The sequence below is a fragment of the Sapajus apella genome, unplaced genomic scaffold (assembly GCF_009761245.1).
Source record: "Sapajus apella isolate SASKATOON/1434 unplaced genomic scaffold, GSC_monkey_1.0 scaffold81, whole genome shotgun sequence".
In the NCBI taxonomy this organism is placed as follows: domain Eukaryota; kingdom Metazoa; phylum Chordata; class Mammalia; order Primates; family Cebidae; genus Sapajus; species Sapajus apella.
The window spans coordinates 611,690-630,883 of record NW_022437021.1 but is presented as its reverse complement, the minus strand read 5'-3'; the positions used below and the strand labels follow the sequence as shown (position 1 = coordinate 630,883).

Here is a 19,194-nt window from a genome sequence, read left to right as displayed (position 1 = left end):
CGCGCGAAGAATGCTGGGATACTGGAGGTCGGCCCAGCGCTTCCTGCGGGTTTAGCGCTTTTTCCGAGTTACAGAGGTAATTTTTTTTGTCTCTACTATGTTATTCCGACTCTCTGAATTGCCAAAGTTGAGATTCGTGTAGTTTTCCTGACTATAAAAGACTCATAATGTGTAAAACAAACAAACAAAAAACCTTGACTTAGTTTGCAACCGAGGAAGGAACTCCAGAGGGACTAGAGAGTGTGGTTGCTAACATTCATCAGCCCTTCACATACATTATTACCCCTAGCCCTTAAACCCGTTCCCTAAGCGTGGTATTAAATGTCTCCACATCGCAGAAAGTTCAATTTCAGAAAGAAGCAGCCGAAGTCACTCAGGTAGTGCTAGACAACCGAAATGCAGATATTTTTGCCTGGCTCCGATCTCCAGACTTTTCCATCAGGCAGTGTATATAAGGTCTTAGAATTACTTTGTGGTAAATAGCTTGTTAAGTAGAATTTGTGGGGCGGGCGTGTGTGTGTGTGTGTGTGTGTGTGTGTGTGCAGTAACTCTAGTTTACAGGTTATTATACAATAATGCTATTTAAAAATGGATTTGTGTAACATTTCATGGTGTTTATGTCATTTAGAATTGTTTGAATAGCGTTTGAACATCATTTTGAAAACAGTAGTGAACTGCATGGAACTCTATATATAATATGGAGATGTATATGGATGAATATTGTGTAATATACATACACAAATTGAGTGTTATTATAAATTTGATACATGTTCCAGATTATTTCTATAAATTCCATTCCCTTATTCAACAACTTTAGGTCATACTGCCTACCAGGAGCTGTACATCAAACATGTATAGACAAGGTGCCTTTCCTCAAGGAGCTCATAGTCTACTCAGAGACGTGTAAACAGGTAAATCACAATGAAACACAGTAATCCAGTTGAATCTCCATCTTAATATTATGTGAGAAATAAACAGAGTGGGAATACAGAAAATGGAATAATTAAATGTAGAACAAACTTGGACAAGAACTACAATTAGTGTAATTTTTAAAAAATGTATTTTTATTATACTATTTTGATTTGTATAGATTACCTAATCAGCCTTCACTTGTAACGTCCTAAAGTTAAGCAGCATTGGCATAACTACATACAATTCTATTCTGGAAAGGTTTAAAGGCAAAAAAAGACTGCTAAAACAAAAATAAAATAAAATAAAAATAAGAGAAAGGGAGGTTATGTAGACTTGAACTACATTTAAATGGTGGGTAACCCAGAGGAACATAGTAGTATCTCATGAAAATAGTAGTATCTCACTACCGCAAAAAATTATGCCAGGTAATGCATATCTTAATCAGTGTGACTTAGTCATTATACAATGTATATGTATTTTAAAATACGCTGTGCTCCGTAAATATATGCAATTTTTATTTGTCAATTAAACTAACTTTTTAAAGAATGTAAAAAAAAAGTTTTTTGCCAAGGAGTCAGAAAACCCAAATTCTAGTTCCTGGACCTATTATTTAGTTCATTTGATATATGATGAAGTTTGTATCAATCCTTAGCAAAAGAAAAAGATCAACAGCAATATTTGGTGATTTTTTTTACCCCTAAAACTGTGTTTATTCAATTTAAAAAGAGGTTGTTGATTTAAAAATCACCAATCTTATGTCAAGTTCCACCACCCCTGCCCTTTCTTCCATTTTACTTGTTCATGAAACCCGGAATGCTGAAACTTAAATAACTTCTCATTTCAGATGAGGTGGGGCATGTTCAGGGTGGTATGGTCATAGACAATAACTTCTCATTTTAAATGTCATGGCACATAGCACAATGAGCAACTTCACGTTTCAATGGTCATGGCACATGGAATAATTTTGGAAAATAATACTATAAATATATATTTGCAGATCAGTTTGTATTGTAAATCCAGGCTCAATTTCTTCTAAAGGGGAGTTTGGAGAAATTACTTAATTTCTCTGTAGTACATTTTAGTTATTTGCAGTTACAGTTAAGATTAAATGAGATTATGTGTATAATGTGCATAGTCCAATGCTTGGCACATAATTGGCATATAATAAGTGATCAATACAGGTTAGCTATTATTAAGTAAGGAACTTATATTTTAAAATATCTGTGCTTCTCCTTGTCAACCCCTAAAAGTCTCTTAAGTGTGTGTTGTGTTTCTTGATCTCTTTTTAACACTTTATGAGGAAGTCAGTCCCTCTCCAATTATAATGATAATTCATAATAATGTATATTTAATGTTTACTTTGTATTAGGCACTGGACTAAACCCATTTTGTATATTTACTTGTTTAATCTTCCTCACAACAGCCCTATTGATATGGTTTGGCTGTGTCCCCACCTAAATCTCACCCTGAATTATAGCTCCCCTAATTCCCACATGTTGTGGGAGGAACTTGGTGGGTGGTAATTGAATCATGGGGGTGGGTCTTTCCCATGCTGTTCTGGTGATAGTGAATAAGTCTCACAAGATCTGTTGGTTTTATAAAGGAGAGTTCCCTTATACAAGCACTCTTGCTTGCCACCATCTAAGACATGACTTTGCTCTTCTTCATTCACTTTCAGTCATAATTGTGAGGCCTCCCTGGCCATACGGAACTGAGTCAATTAAACCTCTTTCCTATATAAATTTCCCAGTCTTAGGCAGGTCTTTATTAACAGTGTGAGAACAAACTAATATAGTCCAGTTGGTTACAGGGTAGTAGGGCACTGCTGTAAAGATACCTGAAAATGTGGAAGCGACTTTGGAGCTGGGTAACAGGTAGAGGTTGGAACAGTTTGAAGGGCTCAGAAGAAGACAGAAAAATGTAGGAAAGTTTGGAACTTCGGAGAGACTTGGAGGGTTCAGAAGACAGGAAGATGTGAAAGTTCAGAACTTCCTAGAGACTTGTTGAATGGCATTGACCAAAATGCTGATAGTGATATGAACAATAAAGTCCAGGCTGATGTGGTCTCAGATGGAGATGAGGAACTTGTTGGAAACTGGAGTAAAAGTCTCTCTTCCTATGCAAAGAGACTGCTGGTATTTTGCCCCTGCCCTAGAGAACTGTGGTACTTTGAACTTGAGAGACATGATTTAGGGTTATCTGGTAGAAGAAATTTTTAAGCAGCAAAGCATTCAAGAGGTGACAGAGCATAAAAGTTTGGAAAATTTGTAGCCTGATGATGCAGTAGAAAAGAAAAACCCATTTTCTGGGGAGAAATTCAAGCTGGCTGCAGAAATGTGCATAAGAGGAGCCAAATGTTAATTGCCAAAACCAGCAAAATGTCTTCAGGACATGTCAGAAACCTTCATGGCAGCCACACCCATCACAGACCTAGAGACCTAGGAGGGAAAAATGGTTTCATGTGCTGGGCCCAGAGCCTCCCTGTTGAATGCAGACTCCATGGCTAAAAGGGGCCAAGATATAGCTTAGGCCATGGCTTCAGAAGGTGCAAGCCCCAAGCCTGGGCAGCTTCCATATGGTATTGGGCCTGCAGATGCACAAAAGTCAAGAATTGAGGTTTGGGAACCTCCATCTAGATTTCAGAGGATGTATGAAAATGCCTGGATTTCCAGGCAGAAGGAGTGTGGCCTTCATAGAGAACATCTGCTAGAACAGTACAGAAGGGAAATGTGTGGTTGGAGCCCCCACACAGAGTTGCTACTGGGGTACCATCAAGTGGAGCTGTGAGAAGAGGACCACCTTCTTCCAGAGCCCAGAATGGTAGACCCACTGACAGCTTGTACCATGAGCCTGGAAAAGCCGCAGACACTTGATACCACCCTGTGAAAGCAGCCAGGAGGGAGGCTGTACCCTGCAAAGCTACAGGGATGGAACTGGCCAAGACCACTGGAACTCACCTCTTTCATTAGAATGACCTGAATGTGAGACATGGAGTCAAAGGAGATCATTTTGTAGCTTTAAGATTTGACTGTCCTGCAGGATTTTGAACTTGCATGGGGCCAGTAGCTGCTTCATTTTGGCCAATTTCTCCCATTTGGAATGGGTGTATTTACCCAATGCCTGTACCTCCACTGTAGCTAGGAAGTAACTAACTTGCTTTTGATTTTACAGGCTTGTAGGTGGAGGGAACTTACCTTTTCTCAGATGAGACTTTGGACAGTGGACTTTTGAATTAATGCTGAAATGAGTTAAGACTTTGGGGGACTGTTGGGAGGCATGACTGGTTTTGAAATGGGAGGACATGAGATTTGAGAAGGGCCAGGGATAGAATGGTATGGTTTGACTGTTTCCCTACCCAAATCTCATCTTGAATTGTAGCTTCCATAATTCCCATATGTTGTGGGAGGGACCCAGTGGGAGGTAATTAAGTCATGGTGGCAGGTCTTTCCTGTGCTGTTCTCATAATAGTGACTACGTCTCACAAGATCTGATGGTTGTATAAAGGGGAGTTCCCCTGCACCTGCTCTTTTGCCTGCCACCATTTAAGACATGACTTTCCTCTATATTTGCCTTCAGCCATTATTATGAGGCTTCCCCAGCTGTGTGGCACTGTGAATCAATTAAACCTCCTTCCTAAATTAGTCTCAGGTATGTCTTTATTAGCAACATGAGAACACTAATACACCTATTGCATACAATTTAAATCCACTTTATACTTGAGGAACTGAGACTGAGAGAGGTTGGTAATGTGGCCAAGATCATAGTGCTAAGATATGGTGGAGCTATTATTTAAGGACTTTCTTAAAGGATAGGAAACAAACCATCCCAGTGTGCAGAGAGGCTGACAGTTAAACCCCAGAATTATTTTTTTCTTATGCATAAATGTAGGCAGAAGTGCAAAAGGCAAAGAGGTAGAATGAAAAAGAAAATCAAACTCTAGGATTAACTCTCAATGACTAAGAAACTCTCAACAATCTTAAGAGAAGCATTTGTAGTCAAAACTATGCCTTCACTTACATATTATATCTGTAATTGATTGAATAGTTAGGTAGGAAATCGTTATAGGTAGGAAAACAAGTTAGCAGTGTATTTTGTAGTAGACGATTCTGTTTGTCTCAAGTAAATTTTTTTTTAAGCAGTGTCTCACTCTTGCACAGGCTGGAGTGCACTGGTGTGATCATAGTTCACTGCAGCCTCGACCTTCTGAGCTTAGGTAAGCCTCCCTCCTCAGCGTCCCTGGTAGCTGGGACTGCAGGTTCAGGCCACCATGCCCAGCTAATTTTTTGTAAAGATGGGTTCTCACCATGTTGCCCAGGCTGGTCTGGAACTCCCAGGCTCAAGTGATCCTCCTGCTTTGGCCTCCCAAAGTGCTGGGATTACAAACATATGCTACCATGCCCAGCCTCAAAATTTTTTTCTCCTAAAAGTTTCATTAGGGATTCTCCTGAAACAGATTTTGAGGATCTTTAAGAAAAGTGGACTATAAGAATGCAGGCAGATTCTGGATACTTGCAGCTAGCTCTAAACCCCATTGTAATACATGTTTGGGGTTATTTTTATCATTGTGGTAAGAAGACTTAACATAATATCTACCCTCTTACATTTTTAAGTGCATAATACATTATTGTTAGCTATAGGCATCTTATTGTACAGCAGATCTCTGCAACTTATTCATTTTGTGTAACTGTAGATTTATAACCATTAAATAGCAATTCCTTATTTCCCCCTCCTTTAATCCCTAGCAACCACCATTCTATTCTCTGTTTCTATGACTTGGACTATTTTGGATTCCTCTTTTAAGTGAGATCATGCATTATTTGACCTTCTGTGACTGGCTTATTTCACTTAGCATAATGTACTTCAGATTCATCCATATTCATTCATCCATATAGCAGGATTTCCTTTTTTGAGGCTGAATAATATTCCACTGTGTGTATATACTGCATTTTCTTTGCATTCATTAGTTGATGGTCATTCTGATTGCAAATAATACTACAATAATCCTGCATATTCATGAAAGTACAGATATTTCTTTGAGAGCCTGATTTCAATTCCTTTGGATATATACCCCGAAGTGGGATAATTCAACCATATGATTGTTCTATTTGTAAATTTTTAAGGGAACTCTATACTGTTTTCCATAGAGGCTGCACCATTTATTTTTAGACTTCCATCAACATCACACAAGGGTTCCAATTTCTCCGCAACCTTACCAGCACTTACTTTTTTGATAATAGCCATTCTTACAGGTATGACATAATATCTCATTGTTGTTTTGATTTACATTTTTCTGATGAGTAGTGATGTAGAGGATTTTTTCATATACCTTTTGGGCATTTGTATGTCTCCTTTGGATAAATGTTTATTCCAATCATTTGCCAATTATTTAATTGGGACGTTTAGGTTTTTGTTTTGCTTTGTTTTGTTTGCTTTTGTGTTATAGAAGTTCCTTCTGTGTGTTTGATATTTACCCCTTATCAGATAAATAGTTTGCAAATATTTTTTCCCATTCCATAGGTTGCCCTTTCATTCTGTTGTTTCCTTGGCTGTGCAGAAGCTTTTGAATTTCATGCAGTCCCTGTTGTCTAATTTGGTTTTGGGATCATATTCAAGAAATTAGACCAATATCAGGAAGATTTCCCCATTTTCTTTTAGGAGTTTTACAGTGTCCTGTCTTATATTTAAGCCTTTAATCCACTTTGAGTCGATTTTTGTGTGTGATATATTTAATGGCTTGGTTTATGGGGCTTAGTTCTTTGTAGAAGGTGTATATGTATCTTTATTAGTATTATGAGTACTCTGTATCCGGTGATTGATTCTGGACTTTGGGAAGAATTATAATCCCAAACAGAAGGAGGTTTTTTGGCTCTCTTGTCATATTGGACAAATGAAAATGTGAAAAATTATAATTGTAAACTAACTCTCTAAAATATTTACATCTCACTGTAGAACAATTAGTAATGAATAAAGATACAGTTATTTAAAATCTAAATGCTAATAATGAGAAGTACTTAATCTACCACAACATAAAAGCCCAGTCTAAAAAGACCCATCTTATACCAAACTACCTGTTCAAAAATCGATATTTGCATGCCCAAGACTTGTTTGAAAAGGCGATTATGGTCTCACAGGTAAATCATAAGAATTTTTAAAATTTTGTAAATGCTGTATTTATATGACAGACAAGAACCACTCTGAAGGAATCATTATGGTTTGGGAAATGATATGCAATTTCAAAATCATCGAAATCATTTCAATTGCCTGTATTTACATTTATATAATGGGTATTTATAATGGTGATTATTTTAGAACTTACCTTGTTTTCCAGGATCTCACATTGGTTTCTATGGGAACAAGACTGGCTCTGAAGAGGAGCATTTTAAGAACTCTTTTCACATTCAGTGACTGCTAACTGAACTGTAAATTCTGTTTGTCTGCTAAAGGTTTTTAACACTTAGATTTTAACACGGAAATAAAAGTTGGGCATTCTAGCTTCATAAACCATTTTTAATAATAAAAAGTATTTTTATGAAACACCTGGCACATTTGCAACATTTGAAAAACAAAATAACTAGCTTTAGGAGCTAAGGATCTGTTCACTTTATTAAATTTATTAATAATTAATCCACATTGGCCATGTGCTTGCTCTTACAAAATTGCATAAAGAAAAACTTCATCTGATCTGTTGTTTTAATACATTTTCTCTGCTATTAATACACACATATACATATATGTTTCCTTAGTTTTATAAAAATCCCTTAAAGTAGTATAAAATGTTCTGCATTTAAAGTTTCTTCTCTGCTAATACCTCAGTCATCCTGTGCTATTACTTACCCTGGTACCATGTTGTACCTTGACCATGAGTTGGGACTTTATCCATGTTCTTAGACCCAAATGGAACTTAGTTTTACTATTTTTTGAAACAAGCTCATAAGTCTTTAAATTTCCATTTTTTCTTTTTCTTGGAAGAAATTTTTAAATCATAAAAAACCCAATGTGTAATTTATGCATTACATTTGTTCAGTTTACTATATTTTATATTTCCTCCCATTTCATGTTTTCCAATTAACTTTATTTTTTTAATTTCCTGGAAAAATGAAACTTAAAAATATTGTTATTTAATTCCCTTTCAACATAATTAAAACCTACTAAAAATAAGAGAAGCCTATTTTAGAAAAGAGTGTTAAAACTCAAAATTTTTCTCATACCCAAACTATAAAAGATGCTAATTGAAAGCACATGGCATCCCATAACCAACTTATGTACTAGCTACTCCAGTTATTTCTGACATATGATTTGTGTCTTAAATCCGAAGAGTACAGGTTGATGGCAGACTGCCAGGTGGGGTAGAATTAGTACTGGGTGATTTTGCCATCTTTTTGATTGGAATGTGTTTGCTTGCTCTCAGCCTATTCATGACTGTAGGCTGCCAGAGACTAGTGACAGTTTGAAAAGCGGAACTGCTGGCATTGCTGTGACCAAGAGATCATTCTATAACTTAGGTATCTGGTGTAAGCTCCATGGAATTGTTTTTCTTCTTCTTCTTCTTTCTTAAAAGTATTTTTCATTCAGAATTTGATTTTATGATATAAATTAAGGATTGCCCCACTTTGAAAAAAGGTGATGATAAATAAATGAGAAATATGTAATAAAATGTTTTGAGAGGAATGACTAATTGGCTATTCTATTTCTTTTAAAGACGATTGTGAATAGAAGTACAAAAACTAAAAAGTAAAATCAAGTCTAATGTTAATTATTAGACGAGAAACAGTTATCTTAAAAAGTATCTGAATCTGAAGGTGAGGAATATAATTGTCTAGCACAGAGCTACTCAAAGTGGGGTCCCTGGACCAGTGGCTGTAAAATACAACTACAGAAAGTGTGCATGAACACTTAGAAACTCTTAGAGCAATTTTACACTACCACTTCATCCAACCCGTGATTTAGTATTTTACAAAAATCAGCTTATGGCATTTTTGAATTTTAAGAATTTGCTCTTTACTACAAATGGAGATGGATTGATTTAGCATAAATTACTGTAAGCAGAAAAGAGTATCATTGGAACTTCATATATTGAGAATAATTTATCCTGTGTGATTCTGTCTGAAAGCTGGGAAGTGAGGTGTTTTTCTCTCTGAAAGATCTCTTTTAGCCCTAGAATAACATATTTATTTTCATAAGATTACAGCAAAGGAGGCTGAAGCTGATATTGTTCTCTCCTTTTGCAGATACGAAAACAAAAGTGCAAAGGGCTTAAGTGAGATGTCTGAGATTACACAATTAACATCAGAATTTAAAATCAAGTTAACTAAACAGCATTGCACTGAACTTACTTCATTTTATGATGAATAAAATAAAAAATACCCTAGGTTGATTATGGCATCAAATTCAACATATTTACAATTATATATTGCAGATGGCAGTGCTTTGTCTTAAGGTTTCTGAAGGAAAAGCATTGTGATAGTTGTTCAGTGAGTGTACAGTGAAACTATACATACTGCAAACCAAGGTGACGAGTTGGAAGGAATTCAATAACCAAAACCAAAATTAAACAAAGAGAATGAAAAAAGATTAAGGTAGGAACACATAATTTGGTTAAAGAACTAATAGAGCAGAAATGTAAGCCCACACCTCTCTGAAAGGTAAAAAATTCCAGAAAAAAAAAGGGTTGACCTTGGACTGTAAATAGGAGAAATAAAACGAAAATAAGAAAGGGAAAGTTTAGACAAAACACTGGGAATTCTTAATTGTCAGGAGTATTAGGTTAGTTGAGTGAGGGCCCAAAAGAATCTCTAAGGACATTTAAAACTGAACAAAGCCATGGACAATGTATTGTAGTGAGCAAGAAGACTTAATGGCAGGGGGATGGTTTGGATCAACCATGAGGTGTTTTTCAGCTCTAATTTCTAGTATTCCATAGCTCTGTGAAGAATAGTTGCTAAATTGCTTGATCAACTCAGACAAATGAAACTCAACACAAGAATAAAGTCCCAGACAAAACAGTAAAGTCAGCCAAAATTGAAACACACCCTCAGAATGACAAAAAACCATAAATCTTGCATCATATCCCAAAGATGACAAATTCAGTTACTGGCAGCCTGCCCAGACGGATAAATTCCAGAGACGAGATCCTTCACTGAGTAAGCCCAACCAACAGGTTGGGAGAGTTCAACTTCTCAGACTGCAAAACCTCTCAGCTAATATTAATATTAGAGCAGACTAAAATTGAAAAGGAAAAGTGATGTATTAAAGAACCTGGTCTATGAGTGAACTAATTCCTCTATTCATTCTTCAAGGAGTTATTATGGAGTGCCTACTGTCTGCCAGCTACTATTATAGGGTAAAGTACCTCAGTGAACCAAATAGTGAAGAGATCTGCCCTTATGGAGTTTATGTTGTAGTGTGAGGAAGAGTAAAGAACACAGTATGCCATATCTTCAATATGGGAAGTGCTAAGGGGAGTAGAAAGCAGGCTGAGGAATATGGCAGGCATGATTTGGGGTGTGGCAAAATAGGGGCAGATGGCTGTGTTTAATAATGCAATCAGGGTAGAACTCCTGGAGAAGGAGAGACATTTGAGCAAGACAAGGGCAGTGAGAGTAGTTAGCCAAGTTGGTACTGGGGAAGGAACATCCCAGGCAGAAAGAACTTACAGAGAATGGCAGGAATGATGGAGCAAACCTGGTGTGTTTGAGGAATAGAAAGGAGTATTCTTCCCCACACTCACTTCCCTCCAGTGGGATGAAGTCAGAGAGGCCTGTAGGCCTTTACTAAAACCTTGTCTTTTACTCTGAGTAAATTGCTCTCATCTTGCTGTGAGAATCTTAGGATCTCAGTGAAGAAACTAATGCACTTGAGGTGCCAGCCTCTTTGAGAAACTATTCACCCATACATCAATGGTGTTTCATTGTGCTCTTTTGGATTGTTCAGGTGATAAGTTTTAAGAATGTCAGCATCTTCCAGCAGCATGGGCCTTTAACATAAAAATATGTCCTGTAACTACTGCTACTGAGAATGCAGGGAAAATAATAAATCGTATAACTCTGGATTATAGAGTTACTGCTTTCATTTTTCTCTTAGACCAGCAATAACCATTTTTTAAAAATTATACTCATGATCTTTGATGTTTGTACATGTATGAAATATATGCTCTGTCACAGAAAATAAACCCCTAAATATCAGCAATTGTATTGTGGGTTTATATTCTATGAAACCTGATCATTACTAAGGGCTTGATAAATATTTAAAGGTAACTAGGTGCTTAATGTTAGAAGACAAAGATGGATCTGCTTATGAGAAGGAACGACAGTTTTTTTTTTTGAGATGGAGTCTCCCTCTGTCACCCGCTGCATGCAGTGCAGTGGTGCTGTCTTGGCTCACTGCAACCTCTGTCTCCTGGGTTCAAGTGATTCTCCTGCCTCAGCCTCCCCGAGTAGCTGGTACTACAGGCATGCACCACCACACCCAGCTATTTTTTTTTTTTTTTTGTATTTTTAGTAGAGACGAGGTTTCACCATGTTGGCCAGGCTGGTATCGAACACTTGACCTCAGGTGATCCACCTGCATCAGCCTCTCAAAGTGCTGGAATTACAGGCATGAGCCACTGTGCCTGGCCAGGAATGACAATATTAAAGAAATTTTTTTTTATGTTTTTGGATATTTGAAAATATTAGAAAATGAAAGGCTAAGTTAGAAAAACACTGTTAATGTTTCTTTATGATTTGAAAAAAGTGTGTTCAGTACCTGCTATATGCCAGGCACATTTTCTAGACCCTATGGATACAACAGCGAAGAACACATAAGAGCCTGAGATCTAATACATTCCTCTATTAAGATTCTCTTCAGGCAGCTTACCAGTTCTATTATAACAATATGTAGCTGAAGAGGTGAGTCAATGGGAGACTCATCTGGAACCCAGCATCACCTGTTAGGATGGGACGTGGCTAGGAAATTATGCTTCATGACCTGGCCCATCTGGTCATCTACTCTTTGGAAATCCTCAGGCAGAGACTACATCTCTGAATGTTTAGGAACTTTAGAAAGAGAAGAGAGGATTTGGGTTGGTTCCAAGACTTTGCTATCGTGAATAGTGCTGCAATAAACATACATGTACATGGGTTAGTTCCAAGTCTTTGCTATTGAGAATAGTGCCACAATAAACATACGTGTACATGTGTCTTTATATTAGAATGATGTATAATCCTTTGGGTATATACCCAGTAATGGGATTGGTGGGTCAAAATCCTCTGTGTATATACGCAGTAATGGGATTGCTGGATCAAACAGCATTTCTAGTTCTAGATCCTTGAGGAATCACCACAGTGTCTTCCACAATGGTTGAACTAATTTACACTCCACCAACAGTATAAAAGTGTTCCTATTTCTCCACTTCCTAGCCATCATCTGTTGTTTCCTGACTTTTTAATAACTGGTATTCTAACTGGCGTGAGAAGGTATCTCAATATGGTTTTGGTTTGTATTTCTCTAATGACCAGTGATGATGTGCTGGATAAAGAAAACGTGGCACATATACACCGTGAAATACTATGCAGCCATAAAAATGAATGAGTTCATGTCCTTTGCAGGGACATGGATGAAGCTGGAAACCATCATTCTCAGCAAACTAACACAGGAACAGAAAACCAAACACTGCATGTTCTCACTCATAATTGGGAGTTGAACAATGAGAATATTTGGGCACAGGGAAGGGAACATCACACACCAGAGTCTGTAGGAAGGTGGGGGGGGGGGGGTTAGGGGGGGAATTGCATTAGGACAAGTACCAAATGTAGATGACGGGTTTATGGGTGCAGTAAACCACCATGGCACATGTATACCTATGTAACAAACCTGCATGTTCTGCACATGTCCCAGAACTTAAAGTATAATAAAAAAGGAAGGAAGGAGGGAAGGAAAGAAAGAAGGAGGGAAGGAAGGAAGGAAGGGAGGAAGGAAGGAAGGGAGGGAGGGAGGGAGGGAAAGAAGGAAAGAAGGAAGGAAAGAAGGAAGGAAGGAAGGAAGGAAGGAAGGAAGGAAGGAAGGAAGGAAGGAAGGCAGGCAGGCAGGCAGGCAGGCCATATTTGAATTAGAACTGTGTTGTCTGATATAATAGCCACGTATGGCTATTAAGCTAGTAAAATGTGGCCATTCCAAATAGAGAAGTATTCTAAGTATAAAATACACTTCATTTGGATGACTTGGTGTAAAAAAGAGAATATATATATTTTTAGATGTTTTACATTTATTGCATTTGAAATTATACTTTTGATGCACTGAATAAATCAAGTGTACTATTAAAATGAATTTCTCTTTGTTAAACTTTTTTTAAAAAATGTGTATTCTAGAAAAAATATACTTACATTTATGTGGTTGACATTCTATTGAGCCTGAAGGTCTGCCTTTGATTCTCATATTTGCTCAGTACTGTTGCATAATAATGGCTAACACTTGGAGTACGCATTAAGTGGCAAGCCGTCTCCTAAGCACGTTACCTACGCTAAAACATTTAATCCTTACAGAAAACCCTGTGAGGAATCATTTTTCCAGATGAATAATTTGAGACACAGAACTATCAAGAAACTTGCTAAAGGCCACAGATCTGGTGAGTAGAAAAGCAATTAGGCTTTTAAAGCTGTAACTAACCCAGTAGCTCTTAAACCTACATGTTCATCAGTCACCTGCAGGGCTTGTTAAAACACAAATCCCTGAACCCCAACCCCAGGGGTTTTGACTCAGTAGATGGGGCATAAGCTGAGACTGTGCATCTCTACCAAATTTTCAGGTGATTTTGATGCTGCTGACTTACGGACCACATTTTGAGAACTGTTGGCCTAATCAATGCACTACACCACCTCTCCCCAATCTTAATAAAGTCCTCAGCCTTTCTGAATCATAACTGTAGTTCTTATATTTACCTCATATGCTATAAAATTCACCATTTTAAAGAGTACAACTCAGTATTTTTTGCTATCTTCAAAGCTCTGCAACTATCATCATTAATCCCAGAACATTTCCATCACCCCTAAAAGACATTCGATACCTATTAGGAGTCACTCCAGACTCTTGTCTCCCCCAACCCAGGAAACAGCTAATCTATTTTCTATCTCTATGGGTTTGCCTATTTTGGACATTTCATATAGAGGGAGTCATATAACGTGGCTTTTTGTGTCTGACTTATTTTCGTAGCATCATGTGTTAAAGGTTCATACTGTAGTATGTATCAATACTTCATTTTTTTGAATGAATAATATACACTTGCATGGTCATACCTTAACAGTTGATGCACATTTTGGATAGTGTATATTTTTGAGCTATTATGAATTTGTATGAACATATATTTTTATTTCTCCTAAGTTGTAAGTATGATAGGGTCTAGTAGGAGTGGAAGTGCTGGCTTTTATGGTAATTCTGTTTAACTTTTTGAGGAACTGCCAAACTGTTATCAAAATGCTGCTCCATTGTACATCCCCATCAGAAATATATGAGAGTTCCAGTTTTTCCACAAGCTTAGCAGTACTTGCCATTGCTCATCTTTTTACCATAGCTATCCTAGTGGGTGTGAAGTGTTATTTTATTGTGGTTTTGATTTGCATTTTCCTAATATCTAATGATATTGCACATTGTTTTATGTGCTTATTGGACATTTGTGTATCTTGTTTGTTTGAAAAGATGTCTATTGAAAGCCTTTGCTCTTTCAAGAGACAGAGCTCACTCAGTCACCCAGGCTGGAGTGCAGTGGCACGATCACAGTTCCCTGCAGCCTTGATCTGGGCGCAAGGCATCCTCCTGCCTCAACTGAATAGCTGGGTCTACAAGGATATGCCATCATATGCTGATTTTTAAATTTTTTTATAGAGACTAGGTCTTGCTATATTGCCCAGAATGGTCTTAAGCTTGTGGCCTCAAGTGATCCTCCCATGTTGGCCTCCCAAAGTGCTGGGATTACAGGTATGAATGACCACCCCTAGCTTCATTTTTAAATTGGGTTATTTATCTTTTTATTGTTGAGTTATAAGAGTTCTTTAATATTCTGCATAGAAGTCCTTTACCAGATGTATGATTTGCAAATAATTTCTCCTATTCTGTAGGTTGCCTTTTTGCTGTCTTGATGGTCCACTGAAGCACAATGTTTTTAATATTTATGAAGTTCAATTTGTCTAAATTTTTTTTTTAGCACTTGTACTCTTGGGTCACATCTAGAAACCACTGGCTAATCCAAGGTCATGAAGATTTACTCCTTGGCTTTCTTCTAAGAAAACATAATTCTTACATCTAAGGCTGTGATCCATTCTGCATTAATTTTTGTCTATGGTGTGAGATATGAATGAAACTCCATTCTTTTTCATGTGGATATTCACTTAGCACTACTTGTTGATCACAGGGTCCTTTTAAAATTTAAGAATATTTTATAGTCTGCATTAATTATAATATTTTTATTAATATTAATTACAATATGGTTTTTTTCCTTTCTGGGTGCTTGCCTGCTATGCTGTCAAAGCTTTGTGAGTGCTGTAATTAGAACAAAATGAATGTCCTCGGAATTAAAACCCCACGTCAGTAATGATTGACCACAAGGCAGGCTTGTTCAATTGCACTTCATCATTTACTGTTGTACCAAGACCCTTACCATTATTATATTGTCCTATGTTAATTCTTTCATTCACATATATAGGATGAGAAACAAAGGAATATTTATCCTATATAATGTTCCTTTATGATTTTTAATACCATTTTACTGTTGTTTATGCCTAAAGCACCCATTCAACTGATGTTATAAATACAAATTTGAAATGTGGTATGTTATTTCCATATACTGTTATAATAATTGAATATAGAGAGCAGACCAAAATAAGATGAATGCTAGAAAATAAACAAAAATGTGGGAAAAGAGGCAAACTTTACCTAATTGGGACTGATAGCAATTAGTACATTACATACATGGATGCTTCCTTTTCATAGGAAGTAAGATAAATGGAATGTGAAACACAATGCAGATGCTGTCCAAATATTGTGAGAGGGTTGCAATGGGAGGTGAAAATGTAGAATCTGAAAGGCATCAGTGCATATGGCATCCAGAAAAATGAGAATGATAAAGTAAGAACTTTTTGGTATTTCCCGAAATAGTGCCCAGACTTGTGACAGGAATATTTAGGTTACTGGTTAGGTATCACTCTGCAGTGCCATAATTACAGGAGGAAATTTTAGCAAGCTGTTTCAACCTAAAAGTATTATTTCTCCTTTATTTCCTGGCTCCATTGTCATTTAACCCACTGCTGTCCTTAGCTCATTTCTGAAGTAGATATCTAGAGAAAAAATAATTAACTCTCTCTGTGTAAATACTTTTCATTGTAAATTAATAAACTTTTCTGGTGACTTTATGGAACATAGGCATAAATTCAGTTAGATGAGCTTCTGGATCTGAGGACTGAGTGAGGAAAGAAATTTTGGACTAGTGTTCAGCCTAAGCAACATTGCTAAGTAAAGTGATAATGAAATTAGAAACCAAGCCACAGGGTCTTGTAAATGTGCTTCAGACTCTCATTTATATTCAGTGAAATTCTGGTTATTCTCATGAGTCAAATATTAGAAATAAAATGTTAAGTCAAATTCTCCTTTTTCAGTATATTGGTACTGAAGAACTCCTTAGTACTCAGATAATTCTGAATAGGGATATAATTATCCCAAAAATATATTTGTGGGAGCTGACTTCTGTATTGTGAAAATGTCAACTGAATTTGGTAACACGTACCTGAAAGTTCCGGAAACATAAATATTACCCACAAATAGGGCGTTGATATTTCATCTTATTGTTTATTCTGAACTTCACTCTTATGAAAAAGCCAAAGGGTGTCATCCCTTTTCAGGCTAGGGACTATGACTAAAGAGTTTTATTTTATATAATTTATTAGGCTTTTACAATTCCCCTCATGCTTCTTATGTCCTTTTCTGGTGTCAGCATTCTTATAGGCTAAATTTCTAAAGCAGAAATGGTGTGCATGTCAATATAGTTAGCAAGAAATTAGGGAGTATATTATCCACTCAAAGCAAGTCTTGGAGATGAGGAGAGAAAGAAATCTCTAGAGATAGATGCAGTAGGGGCAGTCTTGAAGAGAAAAGGAATGCAGCCTATGGAATTTGTCTTACAACTTGCAAGTCACATAGTATTAGAAATTAAGCCACAGAGCCTGGTGATATTATGTTTCATAAAATTCCTATCAGTAGTTACTGCGAGTCATAAATCTTCATCACGATGAGTTCCTGGGGCCTACATGAAAGAAGAACAAAAGCTGTTATAAATTACCTTGAGCCAGAGACTGGACCCAGCAGATTCCATAGAATAGACTGCCTGTCTCCTGTTGCTCTCATTGGATGAGGGTCTCTTGAATTAAGCACCAAAAGCAGAAAGCAAAAGGAAAATAACATCACAGATGTGCTGACCATACTGCACCCTGCCTGCCTAGTTTCTGCCACAGACTCCATCAGCTCTCCTTTCAGAACCTGCAGTTACCCTCACGGTCTTGTGCCTCCTTCTGATTATATGTTGGGTAGTTTCTACACATACACCTCTGACTAATTAATCTCTACCTCACATCACCTGAAGAGATCAAGCAATGCTGGGTTAATGCCAAGGGCTCAGGGATGGTAAGCAGAGGCAAAGCATGCACAAATAGGAAAGCCACCACCTAGGTTCTTATGAAAAGCATGCATTTTTAGAATATTAGAAAAATACGCTATGGTTAGCTTAATTCTGAATTCTGGGGTGAATTCCAAGCAAACTGAAATTCCCCATGTCCTGAGCAAAGCAAGTCTGTACATGTGGTGGCCTTTATGTCATCTTCCCAGGTAATCACTTTTCTCACCTTAGAATGGTATGACCAGGTTACCAAGAATATTTCCCCTTGCATGGAGGGGGCTGATTCATGAAACAGTGACTTGCACAGTTGGGCCACAGTGTGTCCTGGATTTTATGAACTAGCCAAGAGCCAGGGTGTGGGCTGTCTATGCAATTCTGCCCCCAACTTGTGTCAGCATGTCCAGATATTTAAGCAAAGTTTAAGTACGTGCTCATTTGTGTGAAGAAAAATCCAACAAAGGAATGCAATCATTATCGGCCTCTGTATCAATAGGAAAGTCAAATCTGGTCAGCATTTCAAATGAATTCAAATTTATTATTTTAAAAAGCTCTGTTATTAGAATGTTAGTCCTAATGCAATTCTTTTTATATATTATTTATCTGATTCATTTCATTAAACTTTATAAGCCTCCCACAAGGTAGAGTTTTATCTATTTTAGAAATGTAATACGACTTTTAAAATACCATAATTAATCAATAACAAAGTTAAAGAAAAACAGCCCTGAGTTTCTTAATCTTTATTTATTTGGGCAAGATGGGACAAGGCTAACTTCTGACACTTTTCCCTGATAAACACATTTCATGTGAATTTTTTTTTTTTTTTTTTTTTTTTTTTGAGACGGAGTTTCGCTCTTGTTACCCAGGCTGGAGTGCAATGGCGCGATCTCGGCTCACCGCATTTAAAAATGCTGTCTTGGTCTCTCCTTCAGATCTTTGGAGAAACATGAGAACACAGAAAGGAGAATACATATTTTAGAAATTTTTTGAAGCAAAATCCTATCTACGTGCTCTTTTGTTTTATTCTTAAACTTTCTTACTTAGAGCAGTTTTGGATTTTTAAGGAAATTATGAAAATATTACAGAGACTCCCATATACTACATAACTAGTCTTCCACAATTAAGGAACCAGTATTATGATATACATTATTATTAAAGTTAATATTTTATTCAAATTTTCTTAATTTTTACCTAACATTTTTATCTTTTTCTGTTCCAGCTTCCCGTCTAGGATACATCACATTTAGTCATCACGTCCCTGTAGGCTTCCCTTGACTATAGCAGTTCTCAGACTTTCTTGGTTTTGATTACTTTGATGGTTTTGAGGAATACTTGGATTTTGCAGAATGTCCCTCTCTTGATACTCTTCTGTTTTTCTCATAATTATACTGGGTTTATGTGTTTGGGGAGTAGGACCACTGAGGCAAAGTGCCATTTTCATCACATTATATCAAGGGTACTGTCAACATGACTTACTAATTTGATGTTGACCTTGATCATCTGGCTGAGGTAGTTTATTTGTCAGTTACATGCTCTTTTGAAATTTTGTTTAGTTATATAGAATGATCTCTTCATTAAAAGATTTATTAAGTTTAATTTTAAACATCATTTAGCCAAGCAGTAGTAGCACTAGAACTAACTATCAATTGTAC

General features: G+C 36.9%; 1 long non-coding RNA gene across 1 annotated transcript; it reads left to right on the top strand.

The window, feature by feature from the left end:
• The first annotated feature begins 1 nt into the window (after nt 1).
• Nucleotides 2–18,352, top strand: LOC116533254. The gene is made up of 3 exons (XR_004261178.1): nt 2–76; nt 13,431–13,513; nt 15,410–18,352. It is a non-coding gene; the product is annotated as an uncharacterized LOC116533254 (long non-coding RNA).
• Nucleotides 18,353–19,194: the final 842 nt, after the last annotated feature.